We start from the raw sequence: 14,633 nt of genomic DNA, 5'->3' as shown, positions 1-14,633 counted from the left end.
TGGCCAAATGCATATGAGAAAGAAAGAAACGTGCTGAGCGCATTTTTTGGGTAATCTTATGGAGAAACTGCCACTTTAAAAATGGCTCTAGTCCCTGGCTCCAGATGGGTGTGGTGGGTTGCCTCACTCAATTTCAACTCCACCTGAAGCTGGGACACTAGAAATCCATTCCCACACTCCAGGGCACCAGAATTCCCACTTCTGGAAACAGCCAGGAATGCAGACCTGTAGCAGAGAATTCTTTCCTGCCCACCCTAACTGTCCTCTGTGGAAGGCGACAGTCAAAGACAAGTCCATCCCCCTAGGCGCAAATGCACCACGAAGAACCATTTCAAGGTGGGAAGTGATTGATCAGTGGGAACAGGCAGTTTAGCTAATCACTTATAAGGCAGAGAAGGGGGGTTTGAAGGCCTGTACCTGGTCTTGTCCTCGGTAAATGGTCATCCCACCAGTCAGCCTAAGCCACATGGGAACGGGCTTCTTGAAGTAAAAGTGGGGGCGCAGTTGTGGGGAAGGGGAATGTCTTAACCATCACTGTTTTGAAGGATCACAGGGCTCAGGCAATGTTCAGTATTATCACACACCAAGGTTTTTACAGTCTGAAGAAAACTACAGTCCTAAGGTGTCAGTTCTCAAAGTCCTTAAGTTCCTCCTGCTAAGATTCCCAGAGGGTCTCCACTTCTTGCACCGAACCCCAACTTGCACAGGCACCTGCGTCCTTCTCCTGCAGCAAATGCAGATAAGAAGCTGTGGCTCTGCTGCAGTAATGATGCCATGCAGCCCTAACACCACAGCAGAGCAATGGCTCTGGCCTGAATGTCCCCAAAACCTCATGCTGAAACCATCTCCGAAGGGATACATTAAGAGGTGGGGCCTTTGGGAGGTCCTGCTCTCAGGACTAGGGTTGGTGTCCTTCTTGGGAGGCCTGGAGGAGCCCTCCTGCTCCTCCACCACGTGAGTTCTGACGAGATGACCGCTGCCACGCAAGACCCGGCGAGATGCTGCCGTCTGTGAGCCACAGGCCCTGGGGCACCAGATGTGCAGGTGCCTTGACCTTGGACTGCCTTGACCTTGGACTTTCCAGCTTCCAGAGCTGTGAGCAATAAATGTCTCTTTACAAATCACCCAATCGACAGCAGCCGGACAGAGACAGTAATGTCACAACATGAGTCACTTTCTCAGTGGGCCAGAGGACTCCCCATGAGCCACCACTGTAAAGCAAGAACTCCCTGGAGGATGGAAAGGGGTTCACAAGGAATTCTACCCAGCACCAGGGTGTCTGTCCTTTCTTGCAGGAAGACAGCTGAGCCATGGCAGGAAACTACAGGGTGGGTGGGGCTGGACAGTAATGTGTCACCTGCTCATCTAAGCCTCAGTCTCCTGCCTCTCATCACGACAGTGGGGGTAACACCCCCCTCACCTGAGCTGTTGGGGGAGGTAAGAGTGCTGGGTGATTAACAATTGTTAGTTCCACAGAAATAAGGCAAAGAATCTGCCCCATGTCTTATAAAACCAAATCAGCCCAGGAATTCCACATCACTACTAATTTGCATGGGAAAATACCAGATTCTCCTAAGTTCTGGCATGTCATTTGTATTAATAAAGTTTGCAGAGTTTTCACATACTAAGTATATAAAACAGGAAAATAAATCATGCAATTTGGAGGCTGAAGAAGGAGACTCACTTGAGCACAGGCGGCGGAGGTTGCAGTGAGCCGAGGCCTCGCCACTGTACTCCAGTCTGGGTGATAGAACGAGACTCCATCTCAAAAAATAAAAAAAAAAAAAAGATTTTGCTTCTTCATACTAGTAAAGTGGGCAGACTCTACATGCCAACTCTTATTCAAAGGTCGCCTAACACTGACTCAGGAACTCTGGCCCTGATGTGCTTGGAGTTTTAATCCTAACAGTGTTAAAGACCACTCCCCCAGGAGCTCTGAACAAGTACTCCAGGTATACGCTGAACAAGACCACACACTCTGACCGAAATCTAACTTCCCAGACCCAAACTACAGAACCACAGAAGACACTGCTTCTGTCCAACTTTTTGTTCTGCCATCGTTTGTGTCCATTATTTCCTACAAACCATCTCATTAGAATTTAGGGCACACAAAAGGCCAATACAACAGGGTTACTTTTCAAAGGTTTGGAGGTGAAGAACAGATACAATGCATTAGCTTCCTATTGCTGCTGCAACAAATTACCACAAATGCAAACCTCCTCTCAGCCCTGGGAGTCAGGAGTCCCAGGGCTGAAGTCAAGGGCTCAGTAGCTTGTATTCCTGCCTGGAGTCTCCCAATTCATAGAGGCCACCATGCAGCTTGGCTCACAGCCCCACACCCCTCCTACCACTGCCCCGGCCTCAGCCCTGCACCCCTCCGGACCCTGCCCTTGCCCCACACTTGCCCTCACCCCCACAGCCCTCTGGCCTCTATCTCGTCCTCAGGTCTCCTCCTCTGAGGCAGACCCTCGTACTGCCTTCTCAAAAGGCACATGTGAAGACACTGGACCCGCCTGGACAACCCAGGGTCCTCCGCCATCTCACTGTCCGTTACACTCACATCTGCAAAGCCTCTTTTGCCATGGAAACTTCATTATACTAACAATCATTTAACAAGTCCATTATAATGATGTGAAAATTGGCATTGTTTTCCTCCTAATGAACAGATCAGTCACCCATGTAACCTATAAATATTTGACTATTAAATATACAATACTGTAGGAGACAGAGATGAGGAAGACGGTTCCTCCCTCAAAGACGACTGGACCCTAGACGGAGGGATAAACATTCTGAACAGAATCAACATAACTCAACATTTGAGTCGGAGAGGTCAAGCAATGAGACGTTCAAAAAAGCAACCAGAAAGTATGTACTGTGCCTGTAGTTCACATCTGCGCCTGGCGTCATGAGCACGAGCATGCGGACACGCACACAGGGCCCAAGTGTAAGGTCAAATATAAGGAGCTTTCCACTGTAGTATTTAACTAGATCTTATTACAAAATAGCCTCCTGATTTTTATCCAAAAAGTTCTCTGTAATTAAGGAAATTAATTTTCCCCTAAAAGGCATTTCTCTAGCTATCATTCCATATAAACTAAATGGGCATATTAAAGAAAAAAGACAAATGTTTGACTTCGGGGGTTTGCCTACGACTTGAATAAGCATGATTTTCTTCTGGCCAAGCAGGGAGCAGTTGGACCAGACTGGAGGGAAGGAAGAACAAATTTCCACTCTGACCTCAGTTGGGCACCAGAGTCTTCCCTGTCAGAATGTGGGTGTGGTGCTTCCCACACACCAGCCTCTGACGAAACTCAGCCCAAGGGTGTGGGAAAAGGCTGTCTACTTCTGAAAAATCTACAAAGTGCAGACACATCAAAAGCTTCAGAAGACTGTAAAGGGCCAAGGAGACCACTACACCCTTGGAGTTTACAGAAAATGGTCAGCATCACACGTGCCTGAGGTCCAGGGTCAGCTCCCGGCTGCCGCGACGCCGTGAACGCAGCCCTGGCTTCCCCTCTGATGCAGAGAGCTGGTCACTCCGCCGGCAGCACTCAGAGCTCAGAACATTCTAGAGGAAAGCAACGTGTCCCTTTTAAAATGGGGAACCGGGGCAGCACGACTGAAGCTCTACGACTGTCTCAACTACTGGGTTTCGGGGTAGCATTAGGAAATCGTGAGAATCCAAATCTCAATTTCATACAGATTCCAGATTCACTGCAGGTTCCAGAATTTCCTGAGACATTCTTCCAATTTATCACTCAGGATTCCCTTGCCAAAGCTAATAAAGTCTACATTCCTTAAGGAAAACCCACCATAAGCACCACCACAAATAAGATCAACTGACTGACGCCCGCCCTTTGCACCAAACCTATAAACTGTTACTCACACAAGACTGTGCTGGAGGCAGCTCTCAGCTGAAGCCGAATCTGTGAGACTTCATTATCCCCCATTTTGGATCGAGTGTGAAGACTGTCAGCAAACCAGGGCCCCAGTGTAAAGCAGAGAACAGATCCTCTGATGCCTGCCTGAACATTTCCTTCCCACCTCTGTCTTGGATATTGAACACCCTCAGAGCTACTGAGTCACCCACATTTGCAGGTCATTTATCCAGCCACCAGGATAACACAATTATGCGATAAAAATGCCTTCTCAGGGCTTTGTCATACTCAACAAGGCAGCTCAGAAGGCTAGGTAAGCGCAAGAAAGGGGGAAGCGTCCTCCAAACAGACAAAAACCAAGGAAAACCGTGCAGAGACTCGAGAGAGAGAGCAGAAACACAGCCCGCTGTAGCCTTTCAGGTCCTGCTGGCCGCAGCCCTGCGTTAGGTGGCACCATTTCCACAGATGCATCCTGCTGGGCCCACTTGAAAGGTCCCGCTTGCGAGACACTCACCCCCACTTCCAGCTCCTGCAAGACCCGCTGCAGCCCCACTCCATCCTGGGGGCCGACTGTGCAAGTCTTCCCGGCGAGACCCCTCAGAGCCTACTCAGTGTCTGAGACTGGGAAGCACCAAGGATCCAGAAAGGCACAATCCCGTTCTCCTCGTGCTGCTTTCTGGGTTCCAAGTTGTCTAACGAGTCCTGCATAAACCCCGGGCTGGGGAGCCAGCCAGGGCCCAGCAGCACCCAGCTCATGCGCTCCACTCACCCCACAGAGGACCACGGAGGCCCCAGCACGCTCTGTCCGCGGGGCAAGACACCAGAAACAGCCACAGTTCAGGGTTCTGCCACCCGCCCCGCTGCCGTCATTACCTCCTGGGATCTGAATTCTCATTGGTTGGAAAGGTGATCCCACAGCTCCGCTGCCTTAATTACCTGCTGGGATCTGAAATTGTATTGGTTGGAAAGGGGATCTCATTGCTCAAGCACTCCCTGCTGCCTCCTTGCAAACAACATAAAAAATCCAAAACCCCTTGTAAAGAACGTTTACTATAACCTCAAAACAAGACACATCCCGAGACCAAGGAAGATACACACGCACATCTGACACCCGGTGGACGTCAGTGACCGACGTCACGGCTTCCGTGTGGCGTGTGAAGCAGGAGGCCTGTCACGGTGACTCAGGCTGGGGTCTGAATGGGGGTCTTCCAAGCAACTAGGCAACCAGGACGCACACCCCAAAACCCAAGTCCCCGCACTCATGTACCTGGCAGAAATGCTGCGTGGCCATCGACACCAGTTGTGAACCAAGACCGATCTGTGTCCTGTGGCCCTCACAACGTCCGTACATGCCTGGGCCCAGCAGAGGCCCGCACGGCACCCTCCTCGCCTCCAGTGGGGCTCTCTCCTGCCAAAGGGGATGGCCCTGAAGTCCGTTGAGATTTCCAAAGCTCTACAAAGTCGTGCTTCCTCCTGCTTGTTCAGAAGGCCTAAAGCCCTGAAGACACCAGTGAGAATTGACCTAGCCTCTTAAGGCAGCTCAAATACCTAAACACAGGAACGCTGGACCTCTCTGCCCTCGAGAGCAGCCGATAACACACTGGGCTAAGCAGAAGGTACAGATGTCACATCCAGAAGCCAGTGGCGCTCAAGATTGCATTCCAGGAGCCGCCCATGTGAGTCCCTCCAAGGCTTCCAAGTCCCACTTGATTGTTTTCATCGTATCTCTATAACATCAGAGACATTATATCTCACGGTATCTATGAGATCGTCTCCACTTTTATGAGCACATATGCTCCCTGACTTACCATGGGATGAAACTGTTCCAATAAACCCAGCGTAAGCTGAAAATATCCTAAATAGAAAGTGCATTTGACATCATAGTTTCAACTTACAACGGGTTCATCCAGAGGCAGCCCATCTTGGGCCAAACAATGCACTGAGTGTGACTAGTTCACACCATCACAAGGTTGAAAAAAAAAATCAGATATGTAACAATTGGGAGCCAGGGACCCTCTGTATTGGGGCTCCTGTCTTCAGAGACAACAGAAACCTCTTCTTAGACAAGAATCACAATTTATAATCCTCAAAATGTTAAACTTAGTTTAACAATCTAGACGTTCAAACAAAGCCAAAGTAGGCCCACAAGGCCGTTTGTGCCCTTCACTAAGACGCACGACTCTGTAATAACCCTCACCACAGCCCCTCAGGGTGGGTCCCAGAGGCAGTTGAGGCTTGTGGCTACGGACACTAACGAAACCAAAATCAGAGTACGCAGGTGCAGTCAAGTCATATGACTTCTCCACTAGCATATGCACAAATGTTCATCAGCAAATCTCATCTTCGCTTTACCTCCCTCCCATGACCTAAAAAGGAGTCCACCACACACACCCATACACACACACACCACTTCAAAAACATAATTAGTACTTGCATTCAATTCTGGGCATTCGGAATAGACCTAATGGGTGATTAAATCTCTCCTCCAACCCATTGCTTAGTCTTCTTAGAGGATGAAGGATTTTGCATAACACAAGTCAACATATAAAAGATCTGGTATAGAAACAGACTTTCAAGTGGTCCTCATTAGAGTGATTCAACTAATATACAAAGGACCCAACACACAGCACAGTGTATATTAGAAGAATGATTAATTTGTTCCCCTAAAAATCCTAATATCTACACAGAAAAAATACCCAATACACATTTTATCATTCTTTACCAGTATAGTCATACAAAGGAGTATCACAAAAGCAAAAGAACAGATTTGGTTTGACTCACAGTTCTAAGTTTAATATAAAATTGCTAAAACCACCAAGACAAACATGACTATGAAATATTTAACGATCTTCACCTAAATTCAAGTCACCATTCAACCACCAATACCTCTGCTCTCCTTACGGGAACTTTCCAAAAGTAAATTCTGGAATTAACAGGACAAAATTTTCTGGTGATAGAAATTAGGAAGAAATTGGTTGAAGGCCGTTCCTTGGCTGTCAAACTTTTTCTCAATAATATTTTGTAAAAGAAAAGCGTCAAACAGATCTTTACATTAACTTACAATCTATCAAGCAATACTGGAGCAAGCTTTAAATATTAGCCACATTCTGTCAGGGCTGACTAACATTAAATCAGTATCAGTCTCATGTCTTGTAGGATCCACAGCTCATCTTCTTAAAACCACTTAAGATTTCATAATTAACTCAATTAAACAATGTAAGTCATCTCCTTGATCTTTGACATGAAGGGGTCATTTTCCCCCAAAATAGTACCTCTTTCCTTGACATGATTTAATCTGTGGTTAGAGTATTTAACAGGATTTCTTTCCTTCTTAGAAAATAAAATATACACCTTTCCAATATGAAAAACTCTAACTGATAATGCCATAGCTTACCCAGGTCAAAAGCATTTTTTTTTTTTTTTTTGAGACGGAGTCTCGCTCTGTCGCCCAGCTCAGGCTGGAGTGCAGTGGAGCGATCTCGGCTCACTGCAAGCTCCGCCTCCCGGGTTCACGCCATTCTCCTGCCTCAGCCTCCCGAGTAGCTGGGACTACAGGCGCCCACAACCGCGCCCGGCTAATTTTTTGTATTTTTAGTAGAGACAGGGTTTCACCGTGGTCTCGATCTCCTGACCTTGTGATCCGCCCGCCTCGGCCTCCCAAAGTGCTGGGATTACAGGCGTGAGCCACCGCGCGTTAAAAAAAGAACCTAACTGCATCTTTGGACCTTATGTGAGGTAGTGTCCAGGGTCACTGGGACCTCTACTTGGCCAGTGTAGCTGGGTACCAATTAAAGACAGAAACCCAAGCATTCACTCAAAGCCCCTTCCCAGCTGTTCATCCTAGTGGAAGAAGCCATGAGTACAAACGAATGCGGCATTCTACGGAGGGCTTTGGGGATAGGCTGCTTGAGAACATCAAAGTGGCTCACGTCCCCCGAGTATAAAGCCAGTGACTGCTCTCAGCTTCCATCCACAGTAGCCAAGGTCTGGAATCACCTGAGTGCCCGTCAACAGGGGATGAAGGGAACGTGGCCCGAACACACACAGGAGCAATACTCCACCACACAGCGGAGAGCCCTGTCATCCGCGGCAGCATGGATGGAGTTGGAGGACATTACGTTAAGCAAACGAGTCAAGCAAGGAAACGGCGCATGTTCTCACTCATAAGCAGGAGCTGAGAGCAGATCTCATGGAGGCCAAAAGTAGGTGGTCAACAGGGCCCAGCAGAGCCCACTCATAAGTAGGATGGGCAGAGGCTGGTAATGTGCACAAACACACAGCCTAATGGGAACACGAGACCTACTATTGATAAATCAGCAGGGGGATGGCAGTGGGTCATCTACTGTGTATTTCAAAACAGCTAGGAGAGAATAACTTAACATAACCAGCACAAGGAAAAGAAACTATTTAAAGTGAAAGACATCCCAAGTACACAGATTTCATCAATATAGGGGTGAATCAAGGTATCACATGCACTCTGAAAATATGTACGTATATTATGTATCAACAGAAACAAAAACCAATGACAGAACCATTTGCGAAGCACGTGCAGGAGAAGAATGGGAAGCCTGACATGGTGTGGCTGTGTGTCCCCACCCAAATCTCATGCTGAACTCTAACCCTATGTTGGAGGTGAGCCCTGGTGGGAGGTGATTGACTCATGGGGGTGGTTTCTAATGGTTTAGCATAATCCCCCAAGTGCTGTCCTCATGATCGTTCTCCTGAGATCTGGTTGTTTGGAGGTGCATGGCACCTTCCCCTTCACTCTCTCTCCCCTTCCAGCCATGTGAAGACATGCCGGCCTCCCCTTCACCTTCCACTCTGATTGTAAGTTTCCCCAGATGTAGAAGCCTGTACAACCCACAGAACTGTATGCCGATTAAACATTTTTTTCCTTATTACCCAGCCTCAGATAGTTCTTTATAGCAGTGGAACAACAGTACAGCCCTCAGGACCAGCAATGTTTTCCTTCTACCCAGCGGCCAACAAGGTCCTACACCGTAGCTGGTTTTCCAAAGCTTTGCCAGAATGCTGAAGCTGTTTTGGGGATACTAACTTTCCCCATCTCTGGCAAACCAGATGGGGCATCCTATTTGCCTCTTACCACCTTTCTCAGAGAAACCCAACCTCTGAAACAGCCTCCCCCAGGGGCCTCCTTCAGCAGCAACAAAGCTGAGTGTTCCTTGCACTTCCCTTCTTCTGAACAAGTAAACATCTTAAGCTTGTTTTTCCATCTTCCCAGCTCATTGAAAAAAAATCTTATGCTTTCTATTTTCCTGACACACACACACATGGAAGAGAAGTGCCGTGAGGGCAGGGGCTCTTGTTTTCCCGGATCTGAGCCTGGCCCTCAAACACTAGCCGAATACTAACACAATATCCAGAGGCAGAAATGCAAATATCCATATGACTTCAAATACCCTAAGGACCTAACAGGCCGAGTGGCCCATGTAACTATGGTGTGCTGGGCCATTCAACTGGTGTCCAAATCCCTGTCCAATTGAGCTCTTTAATTTCGAGACTTTTCAGACAGCTGTTTTGTTGTTGTTGTTGTTCTGTTTTGTTTTTATTAAAGGGATATGTTACAATTATAATCAAGAATATCCCAGGCCGAGTGTGGTGGCTCTTGCCTGTAATCCCAGCACTTTGGGAGGCCAAGGTGAGCGAATCACCTGAGGTCAGGAGTTCAAGACCAGCCTGGCCAACATGTTGAAACCCCGTCTCTACTAATACAAAAATGAACCAGCCATGGTGGCAGGCACTTATAATCCCAGCTACTCAGGAGGCTGAGGCAGGAGAATGGCGTGAACCAAGAGGTGAGGCTGCAGTGAGCCAAGATCGTGCCACTGCATTCCAGCCTGGGCAACGCAGCAAGACTGTCTCAAAAAAATAAAAATAAACCAATACTCCCAGTTAGTTCTTCACCAATGTCAGATACATCAGTTTCAAGAAAAATATGAAAGCATGTTTTTATATTTCAGTGTTGAATTTAACCATATCTTTTAACCATACCTTTTAAGGAGATATGAAGATAGAACTTCCTCAAGGATTGGGGGAGAGAAAAGCAGTTAAGAAAATCTTAAAACCTCAGGAGAAAAACAAGTATGGGTTAAGACCTCAAGGCAAAACTTTTTCTTTGCACTTTGATTTCAAAAGAACAGAGATGCCCAAATTATGAACTCTCCCATCTGCATTTTATATTCGTCTGTGTCCTTTGAAAGGCTGGAGATGGGATCCCAGGTATTTACTTGGGATGCCAGAAGAGATGCAGCTTCACCCCCCCGACCTCCATGGTTTGCTTAGCCCCTTCACCAGTGGATCTCACCAACAGATGACACATCCACGCCTCATCCATGGCAGCACAGAAAACCACTTGGAAGACAGCCACTCCCACCAAGCTTCCTGACTTTGGTGTTTAAAATCTGCATCATTTAAAATCTGCATCTCATACGTGAGATTACACTCCTCCGAACAACGACATTGCCACTGTCATTTCACCCAAAAGGGCTTTAGGAAGTGACACGCGGTCCAGACGCCAGAGGTCGCCGGCCGCCTTACTCTAGCCTAATTCCTTTGTGCCTGTATGGAGGCTTCACAGATACAGCCCATTAATGACTGTATGAGAAGCTCAGGGCATAGACGAACTCAGTGCTGAATTTTTTCCATTTATCACCCTTTGTTTTGTCCAGAAGACAGCTGAGAAAGGCGGGGGCAGATCATCTCCTCGAGTGTAATGACTCTAGCCACTTCTCTTCACCCCAGGTCACCACTCAGTCAACACCCTTTTGAGAAACCAAAGCAATTCTGTTTCCTTCACTCTGGGTTCCAAGCACTAAATTCCTCCGTTTTATCAATTAGATTATCAAGCAGCCGTTTGTAATCTGGACTGCAATCTGATACGAAATTTAAAGCTAATTTAAGTTGCGGTAATAGCTCCTATTCACATTATAGATAAGGCATGAATGAAAACTTTAATCTGTTCATAGGACCAACTTTGTAAACAAACCAATTATTCAAGCAATGATTGTCTTCAGTTAGATGCAAATTACTTTGCTCATAAAAGATTTTCCAGTAGGAATTTTTAAATCCATGGTCTGTCTTTTCTGAGCCTGTCTCTGCACCTTCCCCTGAGTGCACAGCAGGACTTCTCAGGGCATCCCATCAGCAGACCCACTGAAGAGAATAAGCCCGCAGCCCCCAGCCCAGGAATCAAGTCCGAGCCCCAGCAGCCCCTCGTCCAGCCGGGGCTTCCTCACCAGCACAGCACCCAGAGGTCTTCCAGGTTTAATGCCACGTGTGCGTGGAAAGTAGAGTGCTGGAAGGAACACAATAGACATTCAACAATGCAAATTCCCCCCTGGAACAGCCCAGCAATCCTCTGTACCTTCCCCCAAAGTACCCATGCTAGGCAGGCGTAGAGTCCAATGGGGGTGCCTAGGAATCGGCATTTAACACTATTCTGATGAATAAAAGTTTGAGAGGTCGGCCAGCGAGAGGCTGTCGTGGCCTCCACTCATTTGCAGGCTCTGAAGAGACACAGATTCAGGTAACAGGCCAGACAGGACAGGACAAGGATGGGGAGGTGGAGGGCAAATTCCATGGACCACCATCCGCCCCGCCATCCCCACTGAGACTCCGTGATTTAAAGAGAGGCAAAGCCAGGGAGAAAAGATGCCCGCACCACACGAGCGACTGAGATTTCACCTAAAGCACGCAGCATGTGGCTGAGGGCCAAGGTTGGGCAAGCCAGGAGCACACAACGAGGTTCACTGGCCCAGAGATGTCTCCCACACCCACACCCCGTGCAGACCTCCCAAGCACTGCCTGTGTCTCCTGCCTGGTTTAGTTCCTCCCCGCCTTCTACTGTGTTGGTTTCTCAGCCGCCACCCACCACCACACAACCCTCTCTACAAGCTTGGTGGACTGAAAAGAGCGGGGGCGGGTAAGATCTGGGCTCTGGGGCCAACGTCCTGCCCGAGACATTAGTTCCAACCCGCCTAGCTGTGATGTGAGCCCCCGAGATTTCTCAAATGTGAGATGGGAAGGTAACTGAACCCACTCACCAGGACGGCTGTGCAGACTGAGATTACATATAGCCACACCTCGGCATCCACCACACGTGGGACCCCAGTCGTGTTGCCCCTGATGGGAATCCCTCTATCTATGCCCCTTCTGCTACCAGAGCCAACTCCCAGCAGTAGCTGTGGAGGGTGCATCCTCTATTCCCACTCCACTCCCCTCCCATCGCTCCACGCAGTGACCTGCCACGCAGCGGCCACCAGCAAATCCGGCCCCACTGGATAACCGACCACCAGCCCCCCCTCACTTTGGGGCGTCTTCCACTTGCAGTTCCGAAGCAGGCCGAGAAACCGCCCTCAAGGGCAGTCACCTGTTCCTTATTGCATGTAATGACCTGCCACGCAGGACCACCAGCAAACCCAGCTCCACCATCCAGGCTCCTGTGGATTAACCGAACCCCCACTCCCCACCTTGGAGCGTCTTCCACTTGCGGTTCTGAAGGGGGCCGAGAAACCGCTCTCAAGGGCACTCACCTGTTTCTTATTGCACGTAATGACCTGCCAAGCAGGGCCACCAGCAAACCCAGCTTCACCGTCCAGGTTCTGGTGGGTAACTGCCCCCGTCCCCCGCTTCCTCCTGGGGTGTCTGGGAGGCTCAGAAACCGCCCTCCACGGGCACTCACCTGTTCCTTATTGCACTAATACCTCATTTACAGAAATCCACTTTGACTTTCCAGCACTGCAGTTGTGACAATTTAGCAATCCTGCTTGCAAGCTACAAGAGCTTGAGGTCACGTCCACCTCACCAGTATCCCAGAGACCCAGCACTATCCCACTGTGTTTAAAATTCCAAAATACTCCTGCAAAATGCTACTGGCATTTGCTTTGCACATAAAATGTTAAAAACCTTCAAGTGAAACAAATATCTTCAACAGTTTGATACAACGACATGTGAGTTACACATCTGCCAAGTTGTAAAGCCTCATGCATTTATAACATTTTATGTATGGTGAAATGGTTCATTAATATAAATTATGAGAATCTCTAAGAAACAGGTTTTTTCTGGCATTAGATGACCAAAGGAAAACTGGGTTCTGGCTGGCTTGCGGGCCTGTAGAGGCAGACATATCTGCTGACACAACCAAGCTCCTTCCCACTGATGTGGCCTCATCCCAGGCCCCTCACCCGGATGCCTGCAGGCCCCTGGAGGAGCAAGCTGACCTGTCCACATTTCTCAAATGCACAGCTGTTGCTCACACTGCAGATAGAGTTCAAGGCACGAGCAGGCCGCTACGCTAAAAATACCACGCAGCGTCCACGCCAGGTGACGGTGGTTTTCACTCCATCCCAAAGCCCCAGGTATGAGTTTACAGCCATGATTACCACATGGATTTTTGGACCCTCAAGACATACTTTGTTTCCTTTTATGCAACAAAGTTAAAAGACTATCACTCAGATATAGGCTCTGAAACTGTGGAATAATTGTTTGGGAACAGAGCCTCTGCCAGATCAGGATTAGCACTTGGGACAACACCCCGTGACCTCGGTCCAAACCCATCCAGACCAGAAGCCTCCCGCACTGTAATTTCTGTGGAGTTCTGTAAACAAGGTATTACTGCAATAAGGAATAGATGAGTGCCCTTGGAGGGCAGTTTCTGAGCCTCCCAACCACACGGCCACGTTCAGGCTGAATCCGCACCACCTCCAGAAACACTGTCCCTCGCCGAGGTGTGCCTGGCTTCTCCCTTTTTCCAAAACTTAACAAAACCTGAAAAGGACAGGTCTGTGTAGAAAAACACAAACTACTTGCGATTCCTCTTCCCAGTTCAGGCTGTAGGAAGCTCGTCTCGGCCCTCACCGTGTTCTGACTGTGGCTTGGTTCCCATAAGAAATAAAGTCAGAATTCTAGTCCCTGTCTCCTGGGCAGTGTGGCAGGCATACATACCTTCAGTTATATGAGGAAAGGCGTGGCGAGCCCCCTTCCTTCAGTAAAACTGCACAGTTCCCAGAACCCCGATGCCATCCCCCTCACACCACTGTGAACACCTGGACAGAGCACATTTCAATGCGTGCACCTTTGTGGGCTAGTTTTCTATTTCTCCACTAAATCACCCCAAATTTAGTGCCCTAAACACTGACTTATTTTCTCACATTTCTGGAAGCTGGAGTCCAAAACAGGTCCCACCATCTAACGTCGAAGTGGCGGCAGGGCTGGCTCTGGGGAAGCGACCGTCTCCTTGCCTCCCGCAGCCTCTAGAGGCTTCTGCATCCCCTGGTCCATATGGCACCCACTGTCTTCAGGACCCACAGCGGCTCTGACGGCCCCTCAACTGGAAGACGCAGAAACGTCAGGAGACCGGGATCTAGTGCTAGGGCCAAGCCTCCCCACCCTCCCAGCTCCTCACACACTCCCGTGTGAGCTAATATAGATTCCACTTTAACTAGTGTCACCTGTGTAAGGGGTAAGTGCCCAGCTGTGAACTGGTTAACCTTGCCCACACAAACCCCGAGAATAAACTCACAGGCCATGGACCACTCCACAAGCAATAAGTGACCACCTGCTCAGGGACCTCCATGCCCCAGCAGAGCCCTCCGGTACCTCCTTGTGAGCTCAGACTGGCGGCAGGGGTCTGCAGCGCCACAGGGCCCTGGATAAAAAAGACAGCTCCCATGTCGGGAGGCACCCGCCCGCGGTTGGGTTCCCAGTACTTTAATTGCCCAGGTGGACAAGCCGGGG

At 48.9% G+C, this 14,633-nt stretch overlaps 1 long non-coding RNA gene across 1 annotated transcript in view; it reads right to left on the bottom strand.

Annotated features, from left to right (window-relative positions):
- Window positions 1–14,615, bottom strand: part of LOC139361658 (uncharacterized) — a 38,804-nt gene extending 24,189 nt beyond the window's left edge. The window contains exon 1 of the long non-coding RNA XR_011619238.1: window positions 14,048–14,615. This is a non-coding gene — a long non-coding RNA (uncharacterized lncRNA). The remainder of the gene's footprint in view (window positions 1–14,047) is intronic.
- Between the last annotated feature and the right edge of the window lie 18 nt (window positions 14,616–14,633).

The sequence above is a fragment of the Macaca nemestrina genome, unplaced genomic scaffold (assembly GCF_043159975.1).
Source record: "Macaca nemestrina isolate mMacNem1 unplaced genomic scaffold, mMacNem.hap1 Scaffold_89, whole genome shotgun sequence".
NCBI lineage: Eukaryota > Metazoa > Chordata > Mammalia > Primates > Cercopithecidae > Macaca > Macaca nemestrina.
Note: the sequence above shows the minus strand (reverse complement) of the source record. Positions and strands in the feature narration are given on the sequence as shown.